General features: G+C 41.7%; 1 long non-coding RNA gene across 1 annotated transcript; it reads left to right on the top strand.

The window, feature by feature from the left end:
* The first annotated feature begins 2003 nt into the window (after positions 1-2003).
* On the top strand, positions 2004-6808 carry LOC145543380 (uncharacterized). The gene is made up of 2 exons (XR_014080673.1): positions 2004-2172; positions 4633-6808. It is a non-coding gene; the product is annotated as an uncharacterized LOC145543380 (long non-coding RNA).
* The last annotated feature ends 2000 nt before the right edge of the window (positions 6809-8808 follow it).

Raw genomic sequence — 8808 nt, 5'->3', positions numbered from 1 at the left:
CCCTTACTGTTGGTTTAATGTAGCTCAGTATTGGAGTAGTGAGAGTCATTCTTGGCCCAGTGCTGTGCTATGACTGGGGATTCAGAAGGGAATGAGGCATGGACTCTGTTGTCACAGATCTCACCCGTCCATAAAGAGAAAGAAATGCAAAGAATCGTTTCAGTATTGTAGAAGAATACATTACAGAGGTGTGACACTTTATCACTACTTTCTGTTAGTGTGGGGCGGGGGGAATTCATTTTTTGCAAAGCCATATGGGCCAGCACCTTGTCAGTGACCACTTGTCTAATGGCCAGGATGCACAGTTCTCACTTCCACCATCTGACTTCCATCTTTGACCAGGAACTGAAATCCTACTTCAAGCCACTGCAGGCTGAGGCCACCCGAGATCAGAGTCTTTCACTAGGCAGTTACAGGCTCGGATTGGATTCCAACCTTGGGAAAAAGCCCCTCCCTCAGCTGAATATCCAGGGACAAAGAAAACATATCCTGGGACCTGCCCTTAATTATTCCCCACACCACGCCATGCCCCATATAACCCACCCTCAAGTGGCCTGTTAATGAGAATAAGGGTGTTTCTACGAGTCAGCTTTGAAACTAGCGATTGCTGGAACAAAACCACCGAAAAGGGGAGAGAGGAGAAGGGCACCTGGGCTAACACACCCTGGCTTTGCCCTTGGTCTACTGGAGAAACACAAACCAGCAGAGAGTTTGCTTTTCATGTTTCCAATTCTCCACACTAAGTTCTCATTTGCAACTTGTTTCAAGGTCTCTGATTCCATTTAAATTAAGTCTGCAAAAAACAATTCTCTGGTCATTTTCCAGTGGAGGAAAAAAACCCAGAACAAACCATGTTCACATCTTGGTGCCACTTGCTGATCTTCACAATCCAGGACTGGGGTCCATGCCTGCCCAGGTGCTGGCGGGGCACTGCTCACAGTCAAGGACAGAGAGGCAGGGCTGACTCAGTGAGGGCTACCGCTCAGCGAGGGCTAAACCCGAATTGGAATATTCTTCCCTGGCTTTGGGTAGCCCCCGAAGGAGACTCAGGAAGGAGAAAAAGGTGGGGACAGACAGTGGATGGGAGGAGCAGGAGGTCTCTGAGTTGACTCTGGCAGGATGGTTGGGGAAAGAAGACTTTGCAATCTTGAATCACAACTAAATGCTCTATCTTATTCCTGAATATGGTTAGCATCATTCATTCCCATCAAGAAGAGGGAGGCCTAATCTCATCACACAAAAGAAACCAAGAGACCACTCCCCAATGTGGACTTCCCTCCAGCCATCAGCTTGCCTTGATACTTGATTTCACTAGAAGACAGACGCCTCCTGATGGGATGAGTCACCTGCAAAGATAAAGTAAGTTGTTTTGGCTTCAGAACAGGAAAGAAGAGGAAGCTGGAGGCTCTCAGGAAGAGTCATGTTGACTGTGTTTAGAAAGTGGCTCAGTGTGATAGGCCTCAGTGTTCTCTTTCGTAAATGACGGAGAGTAGCAATACTCTCCTTTTATGGAAAAAAAAAAAAAAAAAAAGACTGACAGATACACCTGGTGCTGACCCTCTCCCTATATCCTATCTTCACAGAGGTGACAGCTGGAGTTGCAGCAGCCCTCCTGTGGCCATGAAGGAAAGGCCAAATAAGTATATGTATGTCTTACCTGACATATCTGAGCCACTAAGTCAAGGCCAGCAGGCAACTGCCTCTAGATTTTTGGTTATATATATAAAAAAAAAATACACCTTATTGCTCTAAAGCACAATGAGTTGGATTTTCTGTTACTTCAGTCAAATTCAATGCTAACTGAAGGAACTTTGCTAGGATAATTCAGTAAGATAATGTATGGACATTGCATAGCACAAAACCTAGAAAACAGCAGGAGCTCGATAATGTTAATCTTTCTTCTTATCAGTCTTTTCTTTGAAAATAAAATTTCCGCTGGAATTGAAATACTATCAAAGAGAGTCAAAAGTACATCGTGTTTGTGGTGTAGACTTAAATGCCTCAGATCGGGCGGGGCTGAGATGGCGGAGGAATAGGACGGGGAGACCACTCTCTCCTCCACAATTTTATCTAAAGAACATCTGAACGCTGACCAAACTTCACAAAACTACTTCTGAAGGCTGGCAGAGGACGTCAGGCTTCCACAAAGACAGCGCATTATCTTCAAAAGAGGTAGGAGAAATTATAAAAGATAAAAAGAGAGACAAAAGAGTTAGGGACGGAGACCCGTCCCAGGGAGGGAGTCGTAAAAGAGGAGAAATTTCCAAGCACCAGGAAACCCTCTCACCGGCGGGTGTGGGGGAAGATTTCTTATCTCGGAGGGCAATGTAACTGGGAGGAAAAAATAAATAAAACCCACAGATTACGTGCCTAAAGCAACTCCCAGCAAAGAACCCCAGACGCTCGCATCATCCACCACCAGCAAGTGGGGGCTGAACAGAGAGGAGCGGGCGGCACTGCCTAGGGTAAGGACCAGGCCCGAGTGCCCCGAGGGCAATCTGAGGGAGCTAACGTGAGATAGTAACCTAAACTGTGGGACAGCCAGAGAGAGAACTATCCCGCGAAAAGCCCAAGTCTAAGGCACTGCCGGCCCGCTCACAGAACAAAGGACTGAGCGATACCAGAGGAGAGCTAGCCGGCTGCGGACCGCCCCATCCCCCCGCCGGACACAGCAGGCAGGCGGAGCCAGCCAGAGCCGGAAAGGGGCAAACTTGGCCCCAGAGAGGGCACCCTCTACCAAACTGCAAACAGGCTCCCAGTTTCTAAGCAAAGACTGCCTGAGATCCCGGAGGGTCGACAGCCGCCAGGAGGGTCGCAGCCAGAGACCAACTCCCCAGAACCGACACAAAGCACACCGGAGCCGGGCGTGCCCGTAAACCGAGGCGGAGACCAGGGAGGTGATAAGCCGCACCGCCCCAACAGGGGAGAGTGCGTTCGCCAAACTCCTGGCCGCCTGAGCAGCTCCGACCGGGAACGGCACAAGCCGTGGGCGAAACCGAGTCTGCGCCTTTGTGGAGTAACCGGGAGCCTGAACCTGAGTGGCTTAGACCTGGGAAGTGCACGCATCTCAGGGCCCACTCCCCGGCGGAGTAACCTGAAGCCTGAGCAGGGTAGACGGGGAAAGCACACACGCCGTGAGCGGGAGCGAACCCAGTGCGGCCGAGACACTGCGAGCTCACCACACACACGCCAGGTTTGCAGTGTTCCTTCCTCCCCACAGCGAACAAGCGAACCTAAAGAGACCACCTCCACCCCTTTGTGGCAGGGCGGAAATTAGATACTGAAGAGATCTCCAAACAGAAGCCAAATAAACAGAGGGAAGCGCTTTGGAAGGGACAGGCCAACAGATTAAAATCCTTTTAGTTAATACCGACTGCATTGAAAAGGACCTATAGATCTTGAAAAGTATAAGCAGGAATAAGGATCTATCTGAAACTGAGCAGACCCCACACTGCTCACAACAGCTCCAGAGAAAGTCCGGGATATATATTTTTTTACTATTATTATTTTTTTTTTAATTAAAAAAAAATTTTTTTTCTCTTCTTTCCTTTTTCTTCAAGTCCTCTATTACACCTTTAACTTTCATTTTCATAACCCACTATTAACTTGCAAAAAAAAAAAACCTATTTTTGAAGCAAACTACATACATATATCTTATACCTTTTGTGTTTTCTTTTTTTACTGTTTTTTTCCTGTTTTACTTTTTTTTTGCTGTTTCTTTTTTTACTGTTTTACTGTTTTTTTTTCTTTTTACACTGTTTCCTTTTTTCTTTTTTTTTTATATATTGTAAGTTTTATAAGAGTCTAACCTCTACTCTAGATTTTTAATCTTTGTTTTACATATTTGATATCAATTTTGTACATTTAAGAACCCAATCTTTAAGACCCATTTTTACTCAGGAGTGTGATCACTGGCCTGATTACTCTCTCCCCCTATTGATGCTCTTTCTTCTCCCCCAGGGAACCTCTATCTCCCACCCTCCTCCTTCTCTTCTCAACCCAATTCTGTGAATCTCTGAGGGTGATCTGGGTACCGGAGAACACTTCAGGAACAGGATACTGCCCAGATCTCTCTCTCCCCTCTTGATTCCTCCCTTTCTACTCATGCTCACCTCTATTACCTTCCTCCCCCCTCTCTATGTATCTCTGTGAACCACTCTGAGGGTTCCAAACTGTGGAAAGCACAGAGGGAAGTGCTTACTGGCGAGATTGCTCTCTCCACATTTGAATTCCCCTCTTCCCCTCCTGGTCACCTCAACCCCCCCCACCTCATCTCTCCATGTAACTCAGTGAACCTTTCTGGGTATCCCTCACTGTGGAGAATCTTTTCACCATTAACCTAGAAGTTTTATTATTGATGCTGTATGGAAGGAGAAGTCTTGAGGCTACTGCAAGAATAAGACTGAAAGCCAGGGAAAACATTAATTAATAAGAGACCATCCAATAGCCTCCACATATACACTGAAACCAAGCTCCACCCAAGAGACAATAAGTTCCAGAGCAAGACATACCACGCAAATTCTCCAGCAATGCAGGAACATAGCCCTGAACATCAATATACAGGCTGCCCAGAGGCACACCAAATCCATAGACATCTCAAAAATTAATACTGGTCACTCCATTGCATTCTAGAGAGCAGAAATCCAGCTCCACCCACCAGAACACCGACACAAGCTCCCCCAACCAGGAAGCCTTGACAACCCACCTGTCCAACCCCAACCACAGTGAGGAACCTCCACAATAAAGAGGAACTTCATACTACCAGAATACAGAAGGGCCACGCCTAACACAGCAATCTAAACAAGATGAAAAGGCAGAGAAATACTCAGCAAGTAAAGGAAAATGAGAAATGCCCACCAAACCAAACAAAAGAGGAGGAGATAGGGAATCTATCTGAAAAAGAATTTCGAATAATGATAATAAAAATGATCCAAAATCTTGAAAGCAAAATGGAGTTACAGATAAATAGCCTGGAGACAAAGATTGAGAAGATGCAAGAAATGTTTATCAAGGACTTAGAAGAAATAAAAAGGAGTCAATATAGAATGAATAATGAAATAAAGGAGATAAAAGACACTCTGGAGGAAACCAACAGTAGAAAAACAGGGGCAGAAGACAGGATAAGTGAGGTAGAAGATAGAATGATGGAAATAAACGAAGCAGAGAGGAAAAAAGAAAAAAGAATCAAAAGAAATGAGGAAAACCTCCAGGACCTCTGGGACAATATGAAATGCCCCAACATTCGAATCATAGGAATCCCAGAAGAAGAAGATAAAAGGAAAGGCCATGAAAAAATACTCGAGGAGATAATAGTTGAAAATTTCCCTAAAATGAAGAAAGAAATAGTCACAGAAGTCCAAGAAACCCAGAGAGTTCCAAACAGGATAAACCCAAGGCGAAACACCCCAAGACACATATTAATCAAATTAACAAAGATCAAACACAAAGAACAAATATTAAAAGCAGCAAGGGAAAAACAACAAATAACACACAAGGGGATCCCCATAAGGATAACAGCTGATCTTTCAATAGAAACCCTTCAGGCTAGAAGGGAATGGCAGGACATACTTAAAGTAATGAAAAGAGAATAATCTACAACCCAGATTACTGTACCCAGCAAGGATCTCATTCAGATATGAAGGAGAATTCAAAAGCTTTACAGACAAGCAAGAGCTGAGGGAATTCAGCACCACCAAACTAGCTCTCCAACAAATGCTAAAGGATCTTCTCTAAACAGGAAACACAGAAAGGATGTTTCAACACGAACTCAAAACAACAAAGTAAATGGCAATGGGATCATACTTATCAATAATTACCGTAAATGTAAATGGGTTGAATGCCCCAACCAAAAGACAAAGGCTTGCTGAATGGATACAAAAACAAGACCCCCATATATGCTGTCTACAAGAGACCCACCTCAAAACTAGGGACACACACAGGCTGAAAGTGAAGGGATGGAAAAACATATTTCATGCAAACGGAGACCAAAAGAAAGCAGGAGTCGCAATACTCATTTCAGATAAAATAGACTTTAAAATAAAGGATGTGAAAAGGGACAAAGAAGGACACTACATAAAGATTAAAGGATCAATCCAAGAAGAAGACGTAACAATCATAAATATATATGCACCCAACATAGGAGCACCACAATATGTAAGGCAAATACTAACAAGTATGAAAGGGGAAATTAACAATAACACAATAATAGTGGGAGACTTTAATACTCCACTCACGCATATGGATAGATCAACTAAACAGAAAATTAACAAGGAAACACAAACTTTAAATGATACAATAGACAAATTAGATTTAATTGATATTTACAGGACTTTCCACCCCAAAACAATCAATTTTACCTTTTTCTCAAGTGCACATGGAACTTTCTCCAGGATAGATCACATCCTGGGCCATAAATCTAGCCTTGGTAAATTCAAAAAAACTGAAATCATCCCAGCCATCTTCTCTGACCACAATGCAGTAAGATTAGACCTCAATTACAGGAAAAAAACTATTAAAAATTCCAACATATGGAGGCTAAACAACACGCTTCTGAATAACCAACAAATCACAGAAGAAATCAAAAAAGAAATAAAATTATGCATAGAAACGAATGAAAATGAAAACACAACAACCCAAAACCTATGGGACACTGTAAAAGCAATACTAAGGGGAAGGTTCATAGCAATACAGGCGTACCTCAAGAAACAAGAAAGAAATCAAATAAATCAACTAACTCTACACCTAAAGCAACTAGAGAAGGAAGAAATGAAGAACCCCAGGGTCAGTAGAAGGAAAGAAATCTTAAAAATTAGGGCAGAAATAAATGCAAAAGAAACAAAAGAGACCATAGCAAAAATCAACAAAACTAAAAGCTGGTTTTTCGAGAAGATAAACAAAATTGACAAGCCATTAGCCAGACTCATCAAGAAACAAAGGGAGAAGAATCAGATCAACAAAATTAGAAATGAAAATGGAGAGATCACAACAGACTCCACAGAAATACAAAGGATCATAAGAGACTACTACCAACAGCTATATGCCAATAAAATGGACAACTTGGAAGAAATGGACAAATTCTTAGAAAAGTATAACTTTCCAAAACTGAACCAGGAAGAAATAGAAGATCTTAACAGACCCATCACAAGCACGGAAATCGAAACTGTAATCAGGAATCTTCCAGCAAACAAAAGCCCAGGACCAGACGGCTTCACAGCGGAATTCTACCAAAAATTTAGAGAAGAGCTAACACCTATCCTACTCAAACTCTTCCAGAAAATTGCAGAAGATGGTAAACTTCCAAACTCATTCTATGAGGCCACCATCACCCTAATTCCAAAACCAGACAAAGATGTCACAAAAAAGGAAAACTACAGGCCAATATCACTGATGAACATAGATGCAAAAATCCTTAATAAAATTCTAGCAAACAGAATCCAACATCATATTAAAAAGATCATACATCATGACCAAGTGGGCTTTATCCCAGGAATGCAAGGTTTTTTTAACATCCGCAAATCAATCAATGTAATACACCACGTTAACAAATCGAAAGAAAAAAACCATATGGTTATCTCAATAGATGCAGAAAAAGCCTTTGACAAAATTCAGCATCCATTTATGATAAAAACCCTCCAGAAAGCAGGAATAGAAGGAACATATCTCAACATAATAAAAGCCATATATGACAAACCCACAGCAAACATTATCCTCAATGGTGAAAACTTGAAAGCATTTCCCCTAAAGTCCGGAACAAGACAAGGATGCCCACTTTCACCACTACTATTCAACATAGTTTTGGAAGTTTTGGCCACAGCAATCAGAGCTGAAAAAGAAATAAAAGGAATACAGATAGGAAAAGAAGAAGTAAAACTCTCACTGTTTGCAGATGACATGATCCTCTACATAGAAAACCCTAAAGACTCTACTAGAAAATTACTAGAGTTAATCAATGACTATAGTAAAGTTGCAGGATATAAAATTAACACACAGAAATCCCTTGCATTCCTATACTCCAAGAATGAGAAAACAGAAAGAGAAATTAAGGAAACAATACCATTCACCATTGCAACAAAAAGAATAAAATACTTAGGAATATATCTACCTAAAGAAATAAAAGACTTATATATAGAAAACTATAAAACACTGATGAAAGAAATCAAAGAGGACACAAACAGATGGAGAAATATACCGTGTTCATGGATTGGAAGAATTAATATAGTGAAAATGAGTATACTACCCAAAGCAATCTATAGATTCAATGCAATCCCTATCAAGCTACCAATGGTATTTTTCACAGAACTAGAACAAATCATCTCACAATTTGTATGGAAATATAAGAAACCTCGAATAGCCAAAGCAATCTTGAGGAAGAAGAATGGAACTGGAGGAATCAACCTGCCTGACTTCAGGCTCTACTACAAAGCCACAGTCATCAAGACAGTATGGTACTGGCACAAAGATAGAAATATAGATCAATGGAACAAAATAGAAAGCCCAGAGATAAACCCACGCACATATGGACACCTTATCTTCAACAAAGGAGGCAAGAATATACAATGGAGAAAAGACAATCTCTTTAACAAGTGGTGCTGGGAAAACTGGTCAACCACTTGTAAAAGAATGAAACTAGAACATTTCCTAACACCGTACACAAAAATAAACTCAAAATGGATTAAAGATCTAAACGTAAAACCAGAAACTATAAAACTCCTAGAGGAAAACATAGGCAAAACACTCTCCGACATAAATCACAGCAGGATCCTCCATGACCCACCTCCCAGAATATTGGAAATAAAAGCAAAAATAAAC

The sequence above is a fragment of the Giraffa tippelskirchi genome, chromosome 3 (assembly GCF_054371585.1).
Source record: "Giraffa tippelskirchi isolate mGirTip1 chromosome 3, T2T-mGirTip1v1.2.pri, whole genome shotgun sequence".
NCBI lineage: Eukaryota > Metazoa > Chordata > Mammalia > Artiodactyla > Giraffidae > Giraffa > Giraffa tippelskirchi.
Note: the sequence above shows the minus strand (reverse complement) of the source record. Positions and strands in the feature narration are given on the sequence as shown.